The sequence below is a fragment of the Lagenorhynchus albirostris genome, chromosome 15 (genome assembly GCF_949774975.1).
Source record: "Lagenorhynchus albirostris chromosome 15, mLagAlb1.1, whole genome shotgun sequence".
Lineage (NCBI taxonomy): Eukaryota > Metazoa > Chordata > Mammalia > Artiodactyla > Delphinidae > Lagenorhynchus > Lagenorhynchus albirostris.
This window is the reverse complement of record NC_083109.1, coordinates 37,308,521-37,329,505: the sequence shown is the minus strand read 5'-3', so window position 1 is coordinate 37,329,505 and position 20,985 is coordinate 37,308,521. Positions and strand designations below refer to the sequence as shown.

Below are 20,985 nucleotides of genomic sequence, written 5' to 3'. Positions count from 1 at the left end.
TAAGAAAAAGTAAAGGAGATGATGATATGGCAACTACCTAGTATCTATTACAAAGAATTGGTCAATGCTGACATTTTGTCTCATTTGTGGTAAATATTTAAAATAAAATGTTAAATAACTTGAACCCTCACTTTCAACATCATTTACTATCCCCTCTCCACTCCCACCTCCCAAAATAAATCTCTACTATAAGTTTAGTGTTTTTCCTTTCAGCCCATTTTTCATACAGTTCAAAGACCTTTCTGGGGGTAGAAAGTTTCATTCTCCCTACTGCTTCCTTACAGGGATTTTGGGAATCCCATACCTTAGAAAATGTCAGTGACCTCTGCCTGCCCTTTGTGCTTTGGCCCCCCATGGTTTGTGACGTTGCTGCACAGGGCAAGTTCAGACAGAGTGATGTTCTTGGTAGAGCTGAAGTGGTCCACCACTGCTACAGCAGACACGACTCTTTGTTCTCAAGTCATGCTGTGAATTGTTCAGTTCCATTTTGTTTCTGGAGCTGCAGGACAACTTGATATGATGCTATCTAGTGTTCCAACCAAGCCAGAAAAAGAAATGAGGCGTCACCTCAATAAAGCAAATAGACTTTAAAACAGGGAAGAAAAGATGTTATTACCAGAAGAACTTAAAACCAAAGCTTGAGGGGTTTTTTTCTTCTTTTTTTTAATCACCATTGCACTGCAGGAGTTACTGTTGGTGTCCCTATATCTCCCTACACTTACATCTTCGGTGCACAGCTACCAGGACCTGCATACCTCTGGGACCACTCTGCCCAGTCTGGGAGGCTGAAGTAACGGGGAACCCGTGTGCCCTAAGAGCAGTCCTCAACAAATGACTGCTAGGAATTGATGTATAGATATCTGAGCTCCTTCTCTCAGGTAGGATAACAAAAAGGCAGGTGTCCAACACTCCCAGAGTTTTCCAGTGGAATTCAGCTCCATCTATGAGAGTGCTGGCTGGCCGGGTTACGCACACTTCACCAGATGCTTTCCTCTGGGTCTCAAACCCTACGCCCCTACCAGTATTTCCTTCACTTTCCAAGTAACCATTGAAACCACTGGCTTTGGAATCTTTGTCTCAGGGTCTCCCAAACTCAGAAAACTCTTCTGTGGTAGATTGCAAAATGGCCATAAACTCCACCTTCCTCTACATCTTTACTATGTGATGTTACAGCTTCTCCTATCCAGCAGTGGACTGGTCTTGGGTCTTGCTTTGGCCAATAGAATGTGGTGGAAGTGATGGCATGTCAGTTCCAAGCCTAGGCTTCAAGAAAATATACAGTACTACTTTTTCTCAAATATTCATGAGCATTAATAAATGGTTGTTCTAAGTATTGGGTGATTCGTCAGATAACAGAAACTAACTGATCTAAGTCCTTATATGAGACCACCTCTTGCATGTATTTCCTTGAATGAGAGTATTGTTTACCTTAAGGAAAAGCATCTTCTCTGGCACAGAGAGTAAATGACCTTCTCAGGGTTGTCCCGCAGAATGTGAGCGCCAGTAGCCGTCAGTATCCTGGTTTATTACTTTGTTCCAGGGCCTCTGTGCTGAATCACCTTGTCTGGGTTTGCCTGCTAGCTGCTGCATTTTCTCTCCACCATGGCTGCCAGCCTGGCTGCTGGTTTTTTCCAAAGCCCTCTTTTCACAGAGCCGTGAGGTAGGAGGGCCCTGAGTTTTTATGGATTTTGCCAATGACATATGTGTCTGATAGGGATTGAAGTGCTTACAAAACTGGCCTGAAATGCAGAGCTCACCATAAACACTGTAATTGCTAGACGCTGGAAAATTTATGGAGCTTCAGAGCCAGCAGGATGCAGAGGAACAACATTGAATAGAGTAAGTCTGGCTGCTTCATCCTGGCTTTGCCTTTGGTCTATGAAGTTATTTTCAGCTCTAAGATGCCAGGATGAAAAAAAAAAAAAAAGATGCCAGGATGCCAGGATTTGAGGACTAAGTAGGGCCTCATGAAAATGCAAAGCCAAAAGGCATGGGGTTAATTGTCTAACTGAAGGAAGTTCTTATAGGCTAGAATGGTGTTTCTCTATAGGGTCCCTATACCAGCATCACCAGGGAACTTGTTAAAAAAGAAAATTCTTGGGCCCCATCCCAGACCCTCTGAATCAGAATTCCTTGGGATGGGGCCCCAGTAATCTGTTTTACCAACCCTCCAGGTGATTTGAATGCAGACTCAAGTTTGAGAATTATTGATCTAGGGGCATGTCATTCCAAATGTAGCTCACGGTGTTGGCATTGCCTGGGAGCTGGTTAGAGAAGCGGAAGCTCAGCACCATCTCCTCAGCCTTCCTGAATCAGAATCTGCATTCAACAAGACCCCCAGGTGATCTGAGTGCACATCAAAGCTGAGAAGAGCTGGGTATACATTTCTAATCTCAAACCTTGAAGTTTGTGATTCACTGGGTCTGGGGTGGGGGTCACTAATTTGCATTTCTAAGAAGCTCCCAGGTATCGCTGATGCTGCAGTTTTGGGGACCACACTTTGAGCAGCAAGACTCTAGTTTTCAGGCCAGGCTTAGAATCTGGTCATGGGAGGGTTTCAAGCCAATCCAAATTTGAGCCACTCTGGACAGACCTGCAGGCTGCACACTGCTCAGCTCCAGAAGGCACCATTCACATAGACTCTGAGGCAAGGACCTGAAACCCAAAGCTAAGTAAGATAAGAGGCAAGAGTTGGGTAAAGAGTGGGCCTTAAAGAGAGTCAGAACCGGGTTTGAATCTTAACCTTGCCTCTTACATAGTTATGTGATCTTGGGAAAACCATTTAACTCTGTGTCTCAATGTCCTCGTCTGTAAAATGGAGATGGTCATACCTGCCCCACTAGATGAGATACTTAATGGTCAGTACACAGAACAAGCCCAGCAAATATTCGTCTTTTCCTTTCAGCCAAGGGAATAGAAGTGGCAGCAGATGTGCTGTCTCCTCCTCCAGTCTCATCCTGGCCAGTGGCTTATTTGTCTGCTTCGGGCTGAAGCCCAGGTAAGTGTGATGGGCTTTTCTTTAGCGCTCCTAGGGGTCAGATGAAGGTGATACAAGAATAATGCAGGCTATTTATATTAGGAACACTTCCCATGGGTTTGTAAAAATCGATTCATAAAAATGACCAATGTAGCCAATTTCAAACCACACCTACTACCAAAGTCAAAAAAGACAGCAGCATCCCTGGTCCTGCCAAGGCTCACTGTGATGCCCCTGGAGCCTGGAATCACGCAGAGGCTTTGCGAGGGCACCTTGGTGTGTCAGGCAGGGAAATCTGCCCTCCTCAACTTAAAGGATACAGTTAAGCCATTCCTGTGTTTCTTTCTTTCTTTTCTTTTCTTTTTTTTTTTTTTTTGAGAAAAAGACACTCAGTGATGCTCTGAAACAAACATAAAGACGAAATAAAGTATATATTGGGGGCAAGGGGAAAGCCATTTGGGGTACAGAGCAGGCAGCAAGATGCTATCAAAGTTTTAAAACACAAACCAACCAGGGCAATGTTAAGAGGCCAGGTGAACCTTGACGGTGTCAGAAACTAGACATCCCTAAATTTTCTTTTTTGCACTTAGGAGAAGCAGAAGAAAGGATATGTGTTTTTTCTTCCTTTCTTTTTAAATTCAGGGCTGGTCGTATTTTTAGGAGGAGGTGGAACGGCTGCCGACTTTAGGCAGGATTACAGCCTGAGACAGCCACTAGAGGGCGTCAGAGATCCAGAAAAACTCCTGTTTCTGAGAGAAGCCCCAGGGAGGGAGCTGAAAGGTCTGTTCTGGGTGGGGTGTTTGGGCATAAGCTGATTCCTGAGAACCTTCTCAGCAGGTGTTCACCTTCCCACGAGAAGGCAGTAGCCAGCTCTGTAGGGAAGTTAGATAATTAATTGACCAATTTATTCACTGTAAATGATTTCTGCATGCAAGTCTCTGTCTGTCCTTGGTGTGAAAGTACAGATGAGGGTGTAGGACTTTTTATGAGAGTCTGTAACTGAAAAGAAGCCTAGTTGTAGGGCTCAGGGGTGGTATCAGGAACAAGCTTGGAAGCTGTGGACCGTCGTACCCCATTACTTCCATGTGCTGCCCCAGTAAACATAAAATCAAAATACAAACAGCATGTTTGTAGGCAAATAGAGTTTTGAACGAAGTTCCAGATTGCCACCTGTTAATGTGTCCCATATAGAAAATTCTAGCGCTGTCCTGATTGGGGATTTACAGTGTGCGCTGAAGCAGGGGTAAAGCTGATTCCTCTACTGTTGCTCAAAAGGCCCTTTAAGTGTTCACTAAGACAAAACACCGTAGAACTTAGAAACTCACCTTTCCTGGAGAGATCTAGAACACAGGAGGGGCTATCTCAGTAGGGGGACATGGTAGAAAATGGCCTAAAAAGGTATGATCTAGCCAGAGGAACTGCTGGTCATGGGAAGCAATGGGGCAGAATGGGCACCACTTGGTCCACCAGCCTCTGCTAGGGAAGAGATCCCTCAGCCCCGCCCTTATGCCTCTGCAGCCCCCTCCAGCAATGAAGACCCTTTGTCAGCATGACATATACTTCCTGCCCTCGCTCCCACCCCACCACGGCTGGCAGCAACTTTTTTTTTTTTTTTTTCCGGTACGCGGGCCTCTCACTGTTGTGGCCTCTCCCGTTGCGGAGCACAGGCTCCGGACGCGCAGGCTCAGCGGCCATGGCTCATGGGCCCAGCCGCTCCGCGGCATGTGGGACCTTCCCGGACCGGGGCACGAACCCGTGTCCCCTGCACTGGCAGGCGGACTCTCAACCACTGCGCCACCAGGGAAGCCCCTGGCAGCAACTTTTGTGAGTTGGGAAGGTTGCAGATCAGGAAGAGGTGTTCCTTAGAGCAGGAGTGGGGTCTCCCACTCCATGGGTGTGCTCCAGGAGGGCTGAGTCCCAGATGACTTGCAAATATGGTCTCCTTCCTGTGGAGAGCTTCTGGGAAAGGAAAGAAATTGGCTGGGCTTCAGTATATTTCCTCGGTTGTAAGAGAAAGATGGATAAAATAAATGAGATGAGACCAATTCTATCAAGTAATATAATGATGCTTCCCTTTCTAATAGAAATTTCTTTTTCAGAAGCTAAAAATTCCGTGAACCTCTAAAATCCTAGTTTACCATGGATACAAGGAAGAAGGTCCTCCTTGTCAGACTCTCTCTTGCTGTCTGGATCACTGTGGCCAGCCCCTCTGGCTCCCCTCCTTCCCAGGGGTAAAGTCAGCGACATCAATCCTCCTGTAGGTAATGCCTGCCTTTTGGCAGTCTTTGCTCCTTAGTTCCCATCACATCAAGTCCAAGAATCTTTACCCGGCTTCCAAGGACAGGCCATCTCTTCCACTTAATACCTATCTGATACTCTCATCTTGCTGGTCATCTCACCATTCAATAGAAGGATCCCTGACATGGAGCTCTCTGAGCATTTGTGTGTGCTGTTCCCCTTCCGTGGGAACCTTTCCTTGTTGCTGGCATAAAACCTGAACCCAAGCTACATTTCCTCCAAAGCGGCTTTCCTGTCTACTTCGCCTTATTGATTGCCTCTTCCTTTGAACTCTCACATGTTCCTATAGACACTGGGGGACTTGATCCAACAATGTTTTGTTTTGGTTTTTTTTCTCTCTGTTATTTTAGGAAACTTGATTGTAGGCTGACAATTAGATGGCTATGTCTTTGAGGACAGAGGTTTGAACGTAGCGTCCCAAGACCCCAACGTGATGACCCCATGCGCACATTAGAAATGCAATTAACATTTGCCCGGTTAACTCCTCTGCACCCTTCAGATCTTAGGTTCAACCTCACTTCCTAAGGGCAGCTTCCCCGTTGGATCTAAATCTCCTACTATAGTTTCCCGGAGAACTGGGACCTCATAGAATTCCCACAAAAAAACACTCCTGCACAGTGCTTCTGAAAGACAGAATCTTTAAATTTTGCTTTATTTTATTACTCAGTTCCTTCCATGAGGGCTGGGACAATGTCTGGTTTTGTTTAGTGCCTAGGGCAGTGCCCGGCACACAGCGGGGCCTCTATATTTTCTTAAAAGAATGAATGCATACTGGTGGGAGGGAGTGTGACATGGACATCTTGGGGAATGAGGAGGACAGAGCTGAGGATGCTAACCTCCTGGGAGCTGGTACCCTTGAGCTAAACAGAAGTTAACAGCAGAGACTCAGATGGGTCAAGTCAGCAAAATCATTTTGGAATCATTATTGGTAATGAGTGACATGTTTTCTCAAAGATTTTGTGAGGAACTTATAAAAGTGATGCATGTTCATCATGGAAAATACGTAAAGTTTAGACAATTATAAGGAACCCAAAAAAGTAACTCCAAGCCTACCAACCAAAGCTTTTTATAAAAATAATATTTTCTTCCAACACTGGTTTAGTGACTTTTTTTACATAGTGGAACAATTTGGAGGTGGGGTCTACGCAGAGCTCCCTGCCAGGACCAAGATCCAGGTACACACAGGTGTAACTTACTCATTAACCCACCCATGTTCGCTTCCTTCCCATCACCGCCATTTCCACAATCTCCCCTGTGTTTCCTGGAATCACTTCCCACATAAGCCATTTGCCCTGCTTCTGGGGAACCTAGTCCGAGACCATACCACCCCACTTCTTAACTATGAGTTCAGGCACTGCCCAGATTAAAGTTTCCCTCTTCTTTTTAACTAAAGTGGACACTAAAAAGTCTAAACGACCCAACATATATTTTAAGGCACAGGATAGAAATGCAAAACCATGCCAGGTTGCTGACTCTTTGTCATCAGAACTTCTGATAGGAACATTCCCAAGAGGGAATAAATTATACAGACTCTGGTCTCTTCGGAGGTGACTTTGGATTGTTCTTTATTTCTCCTCTCTTTTGTCCCCTCATTTCTTTCTTAATCTGCTTCCTCTATAGTAGAGGGTATCCTAAACCGAACTGTTTTTGCTGCCAATCCCTAATTAGGTTTCCAGATACACACACAAACCTGGATGTGATGCTAGGCTTGCTATAAAGCAAGTTCATACGCATTTTATTTGATTCATAGTTACCACTAGTTCTAAAGGCCTGATGCATGCCGACCAGTGTCTACTAGGTTCTACAAGAGATTCGGCAGGGGCTACTAAGACACTATCCTTGTAGGGAAGATAAGACACATACACAGCTGGACTCATGCAGAGCCAAGTGTGATGTGTCAACTGAGGGGCACACATAGGCTGAAATAAACAAGCAAACAAACAACTCGAGGAATTCAGAGAAAGTATTGAGTCATTCTGGATGGAATTCGAGAAAGCTTCATGGAACAGGCTAAGAACGATGGGTGGGTTGGATTTTAATGGATCAAATGGGTCAGGACAGAGAGAGAAGTAATCAAAGCTTCCCCTGTCTCAGTTCCTAGGGGACTCCTATCTGATGTCAAAAGCTAAGACTGCTGCTTCCCTTTCCTTCCCCACAATGGTTACAACCTTTGGAGTTTCCTTCTATCTCAGCTCCTCCAATACCAGTGAAGAAGCAGCATCATCTTTCTGATGTAGGCAGACTGGGCCAGACCCGAGTCCAACCAGAAAATAGGCATATCATCGGGGAATGCATTTCACTTTAGATATCAGAACCCCATCTGACAGGGGGTCTAAACAAAAGGGACACTGATTGTATCTCACGTTAAAAGAAAACCAGAGATAGGCATTGGTTGCTGCTGGTTCAGCTATTCAGCAATCTCACCAAGCCGCAGGATTTTTTCATCTTCTTCCTGCCTTCCTCAAGCTGTTGGTTTTTCAACCTCATGCTGCTCACCTCCTGGTTGCAAGTTGGCTGCTATGGACTCAGGCATCGCGACTGCCTCCGAGGCAGGAAGGAGGGAGGAGGGCGGTACCGGAAGTCTCTCTTGTGTTCAAACAGCAAAAGTTTTCTCAGGAGTCCCCTGCCAATCTCTACTTCTATGTCGTTGACTAGAACTGGCTCAGATGGCCCAGCGGTAAAACATTCTGGAAACTTGGGCATTTCACTTTTTAGATGCTGTAATTACAGAAAGCAAGGAAGGAGGGATAAGGAATGGCTGCAATGATGATGCTACAAATTCTGCCACCCCTGCGGAAAACTTCACCTGCTGTGGCCAAGACTCTCAGAGCCTTCCTTGCTCCCTCTTGGCTGGTAGCTCGTTTACCAGTCAACTATAACTGAGCCATACTATGTAACAAAGCAGCCCAAATCTCAATGGCTAATAATAAACATGCATTGTCATGCTCACAGGTTCGCTGATTTGCCAGGGTGGCTCTGTTCCATACATGTTTCACTCTTCTGTAGCCAGAGGAATGATGTGGCAGAACTCTGCACAAGAGAAGCAAGCAGAAAGTGTGCTGCCTCTGTGTGTAGGCTCAGGACTGACTCACTGCCATTTCTGTCCATGTTCCACTGGCCAAAGTAAGCCCACGTGGGACCAAAGCAAGATTTCTAGTGGAAGGAACTGCAAAGCTATTTAGGGAAGGGTATGGGTACAGTGAGGGGTGAGGAATGAGGTGATCTAATAATGTTATCTGTGTGACAGTGGTGGGGGGCCAGGATGTGAATGTGTGTCCTTGCAGGTGGCAAATGTGCTTGGAACAGGCAAGGGTCTACTGAAGGCAGTGCCTAGGCAGTGAAGTGGCCTCAGGGTGGTCATGTTAGACCAGGTGTGAGGGAAGGGATGGATACAGGGGACTAGTCCTTTAGGGAAGGCAAAGCAGGTTGTACCTTGAATCACCTTTCACGGGTGGCTTTTACTGATTGAACGTGTCCAGCAAAAAAGGATTTTGAGGCTCACCTCCTCATCAGATATCAACTCGGCATTTTCAGGAGTCTCGGTCTCAGGCAATTCGTAACCTCAATCTCCCTCCATGTCTGGGTGTTTTCATCCCCCAAGTAGGAACTGAGTCCTGCTTTCCCCAGCAGAGGCAACTGGAGATGGTCCCTTGATTTCTCAAGGAGTATTTTCCCAGATAAACCCCATTTACTATAATTCCTATAACTTGATTAAACCAAGTATTGGGACAATAAGAATAGAATAGAGATGGAGACAATTCCTCATGATGATCAAATTACCCAGATTGTTCCTTGGTGCCATTACATTAACCAGAGTCAGAGTGTCTTTGACAGGAGGAATGCACTGGTTTAAATTTAATTAAACTCTGACATGTGCTCCTAAGAGAGAAATCACAATACAGGCAAACTGTATTTAAGGACATAGGTATGCCTTTGAAAAAAAAAGTATATACATCCTTAACTCTGACAATAGGATTCATTCATTGATCCAATAAACATTTTCAGTTGTCTCTCCTTTCTCTGAAACCTACTTTGACAGAAAGAGCCATATATGAACTCATTTGAGAAGGCAATGGATCTTCTAAGAGAAGTATATAATATCACATTTTTGCATGTTTATTTAGTGGAATTTTTTAGAACTTGTCATCTGCCAGACTCTATTCATAAATTGTCTATCTTATATTTCACACATATTAGCTTATTTAATTTTTATTATAAATGTGATAGGTAGGTCCTATTATTGTCCCCATTTTACAGATGGAAACTCTGAAGCACACTGAGGTTAAACAACTTCCTCAAGGTTAAGTAACTTGAAAAAGGTGTGGACTCCCAAAAGACTAATGGAAAAAGGAGATGGAACACCTGACAGATGATACAATATTTCTAATGAAGCCACATAAAATCTGAATAACCATAATCATTTTGGGGGGAACCAACTAGCCTCCTCATTGCCAAGCGTTTTGATTTGACATACAAAAGATTTTTCCTGCCCAGCACGCTTCTCTCTCTCCCTAGTGACAGCAACCTGATTTTCCCTGGGAACCACGCTCCCTCATTGAGTCCATGTGGTTTGAGTGGGCAGATCCAACGCTCCATCTCCAAGTTTGGAAAGTCAATCAGGCCTGGGGATTATTTAAGAAATGATCAAGTGACCCAAGCAGAGGACAATGACCATCAGCCCTAGGACTTATGCTGGGTCTTTTAGGAAAGAAGCATCCTCTCTGGTAGGGATGTGAAGAACAGGACATGAGGTTGGGATAGCTGGCAGCCATCTTGCCACTGTTGGAGAAACTCTGAGATTGAAAGTAGTACAGTGGGCACTGATGTTGAGAGACTGAGATACATCAATTCCTAAGGATATTATTTGAGCCCCTGGGTTCAGCCATGCCTGAGCTTCTCATTACAGAGCCTGCAGACTTTTTAGTTCCTTAAGCCCACAGAGAACCTTCATTGTCAAAGCCAGTTTGAATCAAGTATCTGTCATTTGTGACAAAGAGCCCTGTCTGAAAGTGAACAAGGTCACTTTCCAAGCCCATTCTTCTGCTCTGGGGGCCTCCATTCTTTCTGTCCAGAAGACCCTGGAGAGTTAGGTTGCTTTTCTTTCTTTGATGGCCTACAAACATCCTCTCACTCTTACATGAAGCTTCCCTTCTTCTCTAGCCATTGCTTCCTTATTGACACCAGTAACAAGAACACAGGTACTTTTTACTTAAAGGCTTCAGATTAATCCTTATGAAGAAAAAACAGGTCACCTCTAAAGGTAGCATGAAAAAGTTATAAAGGTGAAAAAAACCTCAGGCTTTGACAAGTCCTTGTCTCTGATGGAGTGTTTTGCTGTTCAGTATAGTAGCTGTGAGCCGCATGTATCTGCGGAGCACAGAAACTGCAGCCATGATGAGTGAGAAACTGAATTTTTAATTTTATTTAATTTTAATCTAAAATTAAAAACTTATACTTGATTCAGTTACTGAAGAACTTTTTTTAAATGTATGCTTGGAACCACCAGAGTACATGAATTTTTCTTAGCAACTGTATGTTTTATAAAATCTGAATACAAATCAAGTATTTCCAATAAAAATTTAGTATCTGAATTGAGACATGGAGAAAGTGTAAAACACATGTAAGATTTCAAAGATTAGGTTTGAAAAAGAGCAAAATTATTTTATTTTTATATTGATTACATGTTGAAATGATAATATTTTTGATATACTGAGTTTAAAATATTCTTAATATTAATTTCACCAGTTTTTGTTTTTCTTCAAAATCCACTCTTCTAGCTACTTTCAGATATGCAATACAGCATTATTGACTATAGTCACCATGCTGTACATTATATCCCCATGACTTATTTCATAATTAGAAATTTGTACCTTTTTAGACCCCCTTCACTTACTTCGCCCACCACCTTTTATTTTTTTGAACATGGCTCATGTTCTATTTCTATTGGATGGTGCTGGTCTATAGTTTCTGTCTAAATAGTGATTTGAAGACCCAACTTGTACTCTGTAGGGTGGAGCTTATCAAACCTCTGAACCTGAAAGCTTTCAGGATGTGAGCTTTTACGCTGAAAAAACATTGAAGAAATGTGTCAACAACCCCTCTGATGTTAGTTTTCCTTATAAAAGTCTGGAACAATCTAATTAAGCAGTTTTGATTAGTATTCATGTTATTATTTGATCAGTGAACAATCCTTTGGTTTGTTTTCTTGGTCTATGTGATGCTCTTCTAGTTGAAGGGTAAAAAACATGAATTTCTGAAAATCTTATTTTGAAAAGAAAAAGGGATTTCTCCGGCAGTCCAGTGGAACTCCGCGCTTCCACTGTAGGGGGCGTGGGTTCTATCCTTAGTCGGGGAACTAAAATCCCACATGCTGTGTGGCAAGGCCAAAAGTAATAATAATCAAAAATAATATGACTACCTAGAGGGGTGGGATAGGGAGGGTGGGAGGGAGGGAGACGCAAGAGGGAAGAGATATGGGAACATATGTATATGTATAACTGATTCACTTTGTTATAAAGCAGAAACACACACCATTGTAAAGCAATTATACTCCAATAAAGATGTAAAAAAAATAATAATCAATCAATCAATAAAATAAAAAGGGAAATATCCTATTTAATGCAAAATAGGAGATATTGTAGATTGTTTCCAGAAATCTTTTCATATTGCATATTTTTGTTGCTGTCTTGTCAATGTTTTCATTTATATATGTCTGATATTTTTATTGAAATAATCTGCCCACCCTGGGAAGCTTCATTTTTGCTTCATTTCTCCCACTTTCCAGAAATCATGACTCTAGAGTCCTTCTTCCCGCTCAGAAGCTGGAAGATACAGTTACAGCAGAAAGTAAAGAGGGCTCAAGTCTCAAGGGACCTGCCAACTGGGGGGCTCTGGTCCCACTGGGCCCCCTTCCCCATGGTAGGGACTTCTTCAGAATTTCCTTTTAAGCATTCAAAGGTCCTCTGGCACAAACAGGTAACAAAACAAAAATATATGACCCTCATTCTGGAAAGCTGAAAATTGTAGGGTTTTTAAAGGACTTCATTGTAAGTCTAGCATACACCCTGCAAAGCATTTGCCAGCTTGCTTTCAGCTCCATTCTCCACACTCCCCTGTCCTCTTCTGCACTGCAGAGGGCTCATCCTGCAAACTACATTTCTCGGACTTCCCAGCCAATTGGCTTCTGGCTGGATTTGGCCTGTGGGAAATGTGGCCAGGAGACAGGAGATAGAAAGCAAAGGGAAAACAGGGAGAAGCCAGGGAGTTATCAGCTAGACCTCTCTTTCTTTCTTAAGATGCATCATCTTTGGTAGTGACTTTGTGTCCTGTTTTCCAGCTTTTGTCAAATAGCCCTTAATTCTATGACATTATATGGAAAAAGTTAAAGTGCACACTAATGATTATACATTTATATATAATATTTTTAATAGATTATAAAAATATATGTTAAAATATGATTAGGATTGGTGGAGTGTGTCAGGGAATGCAATTGGCGTTATGGCTAAAGGGGACCTGAGGTTCAACTGTAATGAATATTGTACTTTTTTACAAAACAGAACGAAAGGCCACAAACACAAAGAGTTAATAGCTATTAATCCTGGATGGTGGAAAAGGAAAGAAAAAAGAAAAGTCACACTTCTAGTTATTTTGTGGGAGAAGAAATTACTTTACCATAATATATTTTTTTCTTTTCTTACTTAAGTTTTTCCAGGAATTATTTAAGTATAACTGTATTAGTTTTTTATTGCTGCTGCAACAAATTACCACAAACTTAGTGGCTTATAACAGCACACATTTATCATCTTATAGTTTTGGACATCAGAAGTCTGATACAGGACTCACTGGGCCGAAATCAAGGTGTCAGCAGGGCAGTGATCATTTCTGGAGGCTCTAAGAGAGAATCTATTTCTTGTCTTTTCCAGCTTCTAGAACCAGCCACATTCCTTGGCTTGTGACCTCTTCCTCCATTTTCAAAGATAGCAAGATTACATGCCTTTGGCCATTCTTCTGTAGTCATATTTCCTTCCGAATACAACAGAGAAAGATTCTGTGATTTTAAGGACCCTTGTAATTAGGTTGAGCCTACCTAGCTAATCCAGAATAACTCTACATCTCAAGATCCTTCACTTCATCACATCTGCAAAGACCATTTTGCCATGTAAGGAAACATATTCACAGGTTCCAAGGATTAAGATGTGGACATTTTGGGGGAAGGGTCCATTATTCTAGCTACCATGATAATGTGCAGAGGGAAGACATCCTTCATTTGTAAACTAAAGGCTTTTAAAAGCCCCTCGTCCATCTGGCATGCCATCTTTCTGAGAAGACAAAGTTTTTATTCAGGTTCAAGTCCACAGCAGTGAGGGTGTTCACCTTCTGTTTATGCATAGCTGAGCAGGAAACTTGCTGTACATTCTTACAATAGAAGACAATGAGAAATTCACAAGTTCATTAAGATGGCTTTCATAAGGATAGCGGGCAGATCTCAAACTAAAATTATGACAGAGAGCTGTTCTGTAGATCCCCCTCAATGAAAAGACAAGCATCATTTGGTCTAATTGTTGCTTAGCTATAGCCAAACGTTGGGACTGTAATGACAAAACAGTTCAATGAGATATTACATTTTGCTCTGGTTGCAGTGGTTCTGCTGAAAACAGGTTCTGGTTCTGCTGAACCAGGATTTTGCTGAACTGGTTAGTCGTCTAGAAACTGGGGCTTGGAACTAATTATTAGGAAGTGCTAATGTTCTCTGACCTATGATGAATAAGCCTTCCTTCCTGAGTAGATTAACTTCTCTTTAAGGAAAGAGCTAATGAAATTTAGAACCTCCCAAAGAGATCATAAGTAGACATTTGATTAAGCAAACAAGTTAAAGCAAGAACTTGGTAGATAATCATGAAAACGGTCCTTGCCAAGTTCTTTCGCATTTCATTGAGCAATTGCATTCCTCCAGCAAACAAAGGACTAGCATGTTAGATGTTCAAGAACTTGATGGTTATGCAATTGACCATCAGAAATGTTCAAGCTGCCCTTCCAGTTGATCGGGGTAACTGCTTTTTCCCATCATCCTTGAAGCATTTGTATGGCTTTTGTCCGCTTCATTTCTGGAAAACTATTTTAGCAGGTAGAAATTTTTCCAAAATTTAAGATGCAAGAGAGGGGACATTTTTCTGATTTTATAACTCAAGTCAAATGTAGTCCATCAAGGTTAGCAAAAAGTCTAAGAGTAGTTATTATTTTTCCTCGGTTCATCTCTGTTATGTATTAGTGGAAACCAGGAAAAATGGGGGTCTGGCTTCTGGGCTGCCAAGATATATATCACCCATCCCAAATTGGGCCAGTAAACTGTGGGCAGCTGTGTTGTCAGCACCTGCCTTCTCTAGACCTAGCTGGGTACCGTGAACTTCACAGCTGCCCCCAAGGATACAGTGCTTTGTGTTTTAAACTGATTCCCATGAAGCCTCTCCTTTCTGGGTATTTCCACTTTTGAGGTACAGCATGGAAATTGAGACTTCTATCCTCCCTGGGCTTGAGAAATCCAACCCTGCCCCTGGCCTGGCTTCTCGGCCTGTGAGGGGGAAGGCAAAGTCACTTTTTCCTTCAATCATGAGTATTTATTGAATCTTGTCTTAGTGTAGGTCCCCTCTCTTGTAGCAGACCCTTAGACAAGAATTCAAGTGTAAGTAGTTTACGTGGGAGGCGGTCCCAGGAAACACTAGCAGGGAGGTGTGGAGGTGACACAGGAAGGATAGGCAGCCTAATGGAGCAAGTTACCACCATGGGCGACCAGAGCTCAAGCCCAGGGGGAAACTCTGGGAGCTGATGGACAAGACTCAGAGTTGACTTATGGAGGGAAAGGGATTTGGGTTATATATCCACCTGCCTCTAAGCATCACTGGTGGAAGGCTGCCAGCGGTTAACTGCCCAGACTGTCCAGTCTACTGAGTCTGAGTCCAGGGTGGCTTCCTGCTGTTTGGGAGGACACCGTCTGGTGAGAGATGAAGATACAGGCAGTTGGTAGTAGAGCGAGCTCACATTGCAGTGGTACCACCTGAGGGGCGGTAATTCAAAGGCTTGTTATTCCAGCTATGAGGAAGTCACTGAAGTAAGTGCCGTACAAAAGCTTAGTTACTTCAGTCAATACATGAGGCAGAGTATCTGTGTGTTGCTGACTGTATGCTTAGAATGATGCTGTAGGGGAAGCAATAGAAACAGGAAGTATGATGTCCCACTGATTTGAGGGGCTTACTGAATAGGGAAGATAACCTTGCTTCTACCATGCAACACGGGCAAATGGACAAAATATAAATAGTGCATTGGCATTAGGGGAGGATTGGAATTCTTGGGAAAGGCTTCATGGAGAAAGTAGAAAATAAAGGAAGGATAGTGTTTGTAGAAACAAAGCCAAAGCCTGTATCATCTGAGGACCAATGAGACAGATGGCATGGAGATGGAGTTAGCCTAGCATGTTGATACGTGGTGAACAAGCCCATGGGACCGAGGTTGATGGAACATATTCAAGTGAGTGGGTATCTCTATGCTTGACAGGGTAGGGCAGGGCCAACACTGAGACGTCTGAAGGCAAAACAAAAAAGTCTTGGCTTGTTATTGTCCTAAAGATGTCAGTCATTGCCTTGAGCCTACAATCCCTCTTGAAAAAGCCCACCCATGTCCACGGTACTGTTGAAGAAGTGGCTGTGTTGGGGCAGGTGACCCGGCTTCTGAGGCAACATCTGATTGTCATGGAGCAGACACCTGCCCCAGGTGGGCTAATCAGATTCTGGTGTTTTGAATTTTTCCCCTGGCATTTGGACCTAGGGCACTAAGAGACTAAATTATTTTGTTCTCTGTAGAGACAGGGCAAGGCTTCTGTTCCCTTAGTAAGCTGCAGCCATGTGCCAACACAGCACATTAGAGTAAAGCATCATAGAAAATATTAACTGCAGCAAAAAAGATGAGTACAAGTGCTAGGAGAATCAGAGAAGAGAGACTATGTGGCCCCAACACATTTAAGGTGACTTTCTAATTCCCCCAAGGCCACGGTGTACCTCTGGAATTTAAGTCTTTTGTAAACTTTCCATCTAAGTTAATGTGAATGGGTTTCTCCTCCTTGGAAATCGAGAACCGTTAACTAAAACAAGATGGTAACCACTAACTTGCATATTTCCAGTGCTTTGATTCTCTTTCCTCTGGGTTGAAGTCATTTGGTGATCCCCAGAAGAAAGCCTTGAGATGAGAATCATGTTCAAATGGTTTATTCAGGAAGGGCTTCAGGGAGACCTTAAAGGAATGGGGGAAACTTGATGGGGAAGGGAAGGAAGCCAAGCTGGTGGTGAATTCACATCCATCGATGGGGTCTGCAGAGGGCGCTGCAGCGGAAGTCCCGCCTCAGGGCTCCTCCTTCTTCCCTACTGAAACGAGCCCGGCTTCCCCTCTCCCTTTACTGCCCTGCACTGTCGCGGGCAGGCAGAGGTAGATTAGGCAAGATCATGGCCCTCCACTCGTGTACAGTCCAGTTGAGGGAGACAAACTTGCAAACACGTATAGGCGACTAGAAAAATAGCTGCTGGTGGTGGAGAATAAGAAAATCTACATCCAAAGGAAGTTCTCTGCAAACAGTGAATGATTTAACATGGATGGGCCGTGCTCCCCCTCAAACATATTAGAATCACTCAGCAACATAAGCATGGTTGATTTCCTCCCAGGTACTATTTTTAAAAATCGCTTCCAGAAAACAGAAGTTCCTGGGAAATGACTGTTGAAGGAAAGTGGTTATAACCTGGCTGGAACCCAGTTTATACTCCGCAGCCTTGACCCGAGAAAGAGAGTAGTAAATATCAAACCCAACGGCTTGGTAATATTCCATTGTACATATGCACCACATCTCCTTTATCCATTCACCTGTCGATGGACACTTAGGTTGCTTCCATGTCCTGGCTATTTTAAATAGACCTGCAATGAACATTGTGGTATATGTATCTTTTTGAATTATGGTTTTCTCAGAGTATATGCCCAGTAGTGGGATTGCTGGGTCATATGGTAGTTCTATTTTTAGTTTTTTATATATATACTACCAAGAGTAAAATAGCTAGCTAGTGGGAAGCAGCTGCATAGCACAGGGAGGTCAGCTCCGTGCTTTGTGACCTCCTAGAGGGGTGAGCTAGGGAGGGTGGGAGGGAGACGCAAGAGGGAGTGGATATGGGGATATATATGTACATATAGCTGATTCACTTTGTTATACAGCAGAAACAAACACAACATTGTAAAACAATTATACTCCAATAAAGATGTTAAAAAAAAAGCAACTTGGTAAGATTGTTGTATGTTTTTCTTTTCCCCCGAAGGTATGTTTACTCTTTCAGTGACTAGGATCTTAACTGTTTAAAGTATGTTTGGTCCCGGGGTCGAGCTGCCAGGAAAACAGTGGGTATTTGCTTGTGATAATGGTTTTTTGTTTTTTGTGTTTTTTTTCCCAGTATGGTCTCTATTTAGTGCAGGGTTGGTGAAAGTGTGGACCAGTATCCACAAGGCTTTCAGGAACCTTAAACTGATAAAGCACAAAGCTTTCTCTTTATTATGAGCAAATGATGTACCATATGATATCATTTCATATTTTATACATATAAGCAAGTGCTACATACTAGTAAGTGACTATATGAGGAATTAACTATTACTAAAATTTAGTATTCATACTTTTTTTTTTTTCTTTTGGCTGTTCCTCGCGGCATGCAGTATCTTAGTTCCCTGACCAGGGATTGAACCCATACCCCCTGCATTGGGATTGCAGAGTCTTAACCACTGGACCACCAGGGAAGTCCCTCATATGTTTTAAATAACACGATATTGGAGTTTAATAAGAACAGTTAAGTCAGGGTTCCAATGGAAGTTGGTTTCCGCTGAATTTTTCACAGCACTGGAAAACGTGCACTGCTGCTGTGCACAGGTGGGGAGTACAAACTTCCACAAGGCTTGGTGGAAACACTGATCAGTGCACCATAGTTGGCGAATTTTCTTATGTGGAAAAATGCTGTTTTAGTATGGGTTTCCCCAGTAGACTCTGAGATAAGGACGTGAATGCAAGTAGTTTATCTGGGGGACGATCCCAGGAACCACTGGAAGGCAAGTGGAGAAGGAGACAAGGAAGGAAAGAAAACCAATCAAAGGGTGTGCAAATGAGCAGAATTCCTGATGTGGACAGCTGGGACTCAGGCCTCTGGGGACTCTCGGGAGACTTTGCATAACATGCTTCAGTGTTGCCCCACCTGAGAGGTGAGGTTTGGGGTATTTATCCGACATTTTCCATTGGATGACTGTTGAGGGCTGCTTCTGGAGGCATTGATTCACAGACACCTCCAGCCTGCATGCTGGATCATGCACCTGCAACCAGAGAAAGCCCTCCAGGAGAGTGGCAAGAGGTTTATAAGAGGCTGTCAGTGAGGAGAAGAGTTGGAAGAGAGGACAAGCAAGAACTGGGCAGGACACAGATGCTCTGACAGCGTCTACCTGGGATGCAAATGTCCATGAACAGTATTGGGGGCCCATCGGTGTCTAACCACTTGACTTTAGAACACACGTGTGTTGCATTCAATGCACTATATAAGCCCCAATTGCTAAGTCGTCAGGGAGAACCTTATGTTAAGAATGCAATCTTAAATTTGAATCCCAGAGGATAGGAAGAAGCCAGCCATGTGAAGAGGGGAGAGTGGTCCTGAAGTCTTCTGCATCAGTTTTCCCATTTAAATTCTGAGTCTAAACAAGGAAATTTAAATCCTTGATTGCTTGAAGAGTGATTCTTAGCAATCACATTCTCATTCAGAATAAAATTATTTTTAGCCCTCCTGCAGGATAAACTTTCAGATTTTCTATTTGCTACCATTTCAACATCATGTTTCTCTCCTCTAGTCAATTTCTCTTTGTCCACCCATTAGTCCACTGTCCTAATCCCACTCTTTTTGCCGCATCTACTGCAAGAATGAAGACCATTCTCAGAATCAGACTGTCGACATTCCAGAAAATGTCGACATCACTCTGAAGGGATGCACAATTATTGAGAAGGGCCCAGAGGCACCCTGTGGAGGGACTTCAATCATATTAATGTAGAACTCAGTCTCCTTGGAAAGAAAAAAATGAGGCTCCGGGTTGACAAAGGATAGGGAAATAGAAAGGAACTGGCAATGGTGCACACTATCTGTAGTCGTGTACAGAACATGGTCAAGGGTGTCACACTGGGCTTCCATTTACAAGATGAAGTCTCCTTATGCTCACATCCCCATCAACGTCATTATTTAGGAGAATGGTTCTCTTGTTGAAGTCTGAAATTTGGGGAATGTGAAAAATACATCCACAGGGTTCAAATGAGGCCAGGCATTGCTTGTTTAGTATCTCAAGCCTAGAAAGATGAGTTCATTTTTGAAGGAAATGACATTGAACTTGTATCAAATTCAGCTGCTTTGATTCAGCAAGCCACAATACTTAAAAACAAGGATATCAGAAAACTTTCGGATGCTATCTCTCTTTCTGAAAAAGGAACAGTTCAGCAGGCTGATGAATAAGATCTACATTGTCCAGCTACAGAAGCAGCAAGATGCCAGATGATACTTTGGACTCATCTGTGACATTTTAAAGATGCAATAAAAGCTCTTGATTGGGGGAAAAATCCTAATCCTATTTTCACCAGCTGCTGCTTTGAGAGTTCCCATCTTCCATCCTAGATTTTTCTAATCTAGTTCCTTAGAAAAAAAGACATCTCATTGGAGAAACAAAAATTTTCAGCCCCTTCTAAAGACAGTGGGGATGACAATCCGGATACCTGGGGCTGGACTTCTCAAATTTTTTGAGTTATCAACTTCCCCACTTTGTCCTGCCTCTCAGCTGAAAGGTAATTCCATATCTCTCAGACACTAGTCCTGAAGTTTGTCTTAGGATCTCAATATTCTGTAAGTAATTGTGTGGCATTGAGAAGGACTTAAATGAGTTTATGATTTTTTTCTTGCTATGGAGTCACTGTCAAAATTGTCTGAGTCACACTTCTCTTCTTTGCAATGTAATACACTCCCAAGGGACACGGGGCTTCATCTTGAGCACGTGCAGTAAGTAGTGCTAGAAAGAAGTCTAAAAACTAAAAAAAAAAAAAAAACATGAAGCCATTTCAGATCTCACTCTTAACAGATTTCATGAAATCTTATCAATGGAAACAGCATCACTCATCAACATGCAATGGCAGGGTTCCCTTAAATCATACTCCTCCATTGATGGCATGGCCCTTTTGGGGTGCCTCTGATACTTCTAACTTTTGAAAGAATCGTTTTCTCCCATATGTATTTGGAGTTCTTGTCTTGTTTTCACATGATTGTATTCTATCTTCCAGAGATTTCTCACAATTTTTGTTCCTCTGATGGAAAACCTTATATTTTTCTGCACTATGATGGATTATTTTTCTTTCATCAAGTTTTCTTTCATTGCATGGGCTGTATGATGGAAGTAGACACCTGTACTCAGTTTATAATTTGATACAATTTTAAATAGCCCTTTATATATGACCTATCTGTTTTTATATCCGGCAACACAAAGTTAGCTCTCAATTAAGGCTGAATGAATTAAATATTTAAATCATTGCCTTGTAAGAAGGTCCAACTTAATCATCCATACGCAAATTTTAAGTATGTGTGTTAAAGGAATTCTAGGTATCTGGTTTTCTGACCTTGTATCTT

At 42.8% G+C, this 20,985-nt stretch overlaps 2 pseudogenes; one reads left to right on the top strand and one right to left on the bottom strand.

Annotated features, from left to right (window-relative positions):
* Positions 1–7,808, bottom strand: part of LOC132506228 (thioredoxin-like protein 1) — a 43,321-nt pseudogene extending 35,513 nt beyond the window's left edge.
* An 8,086-nt stretch (positions 7,809–15,894) lies between these two features.
* LOC132506227 (large ribosomal subunit protein uL6-like) lies at positions 15,895–19,827 on the top strand (annotated as a pseudogene).
* The last annotated feature ends 1,158 nt before the right edge of the window (positions 19,828–20,985 follow it).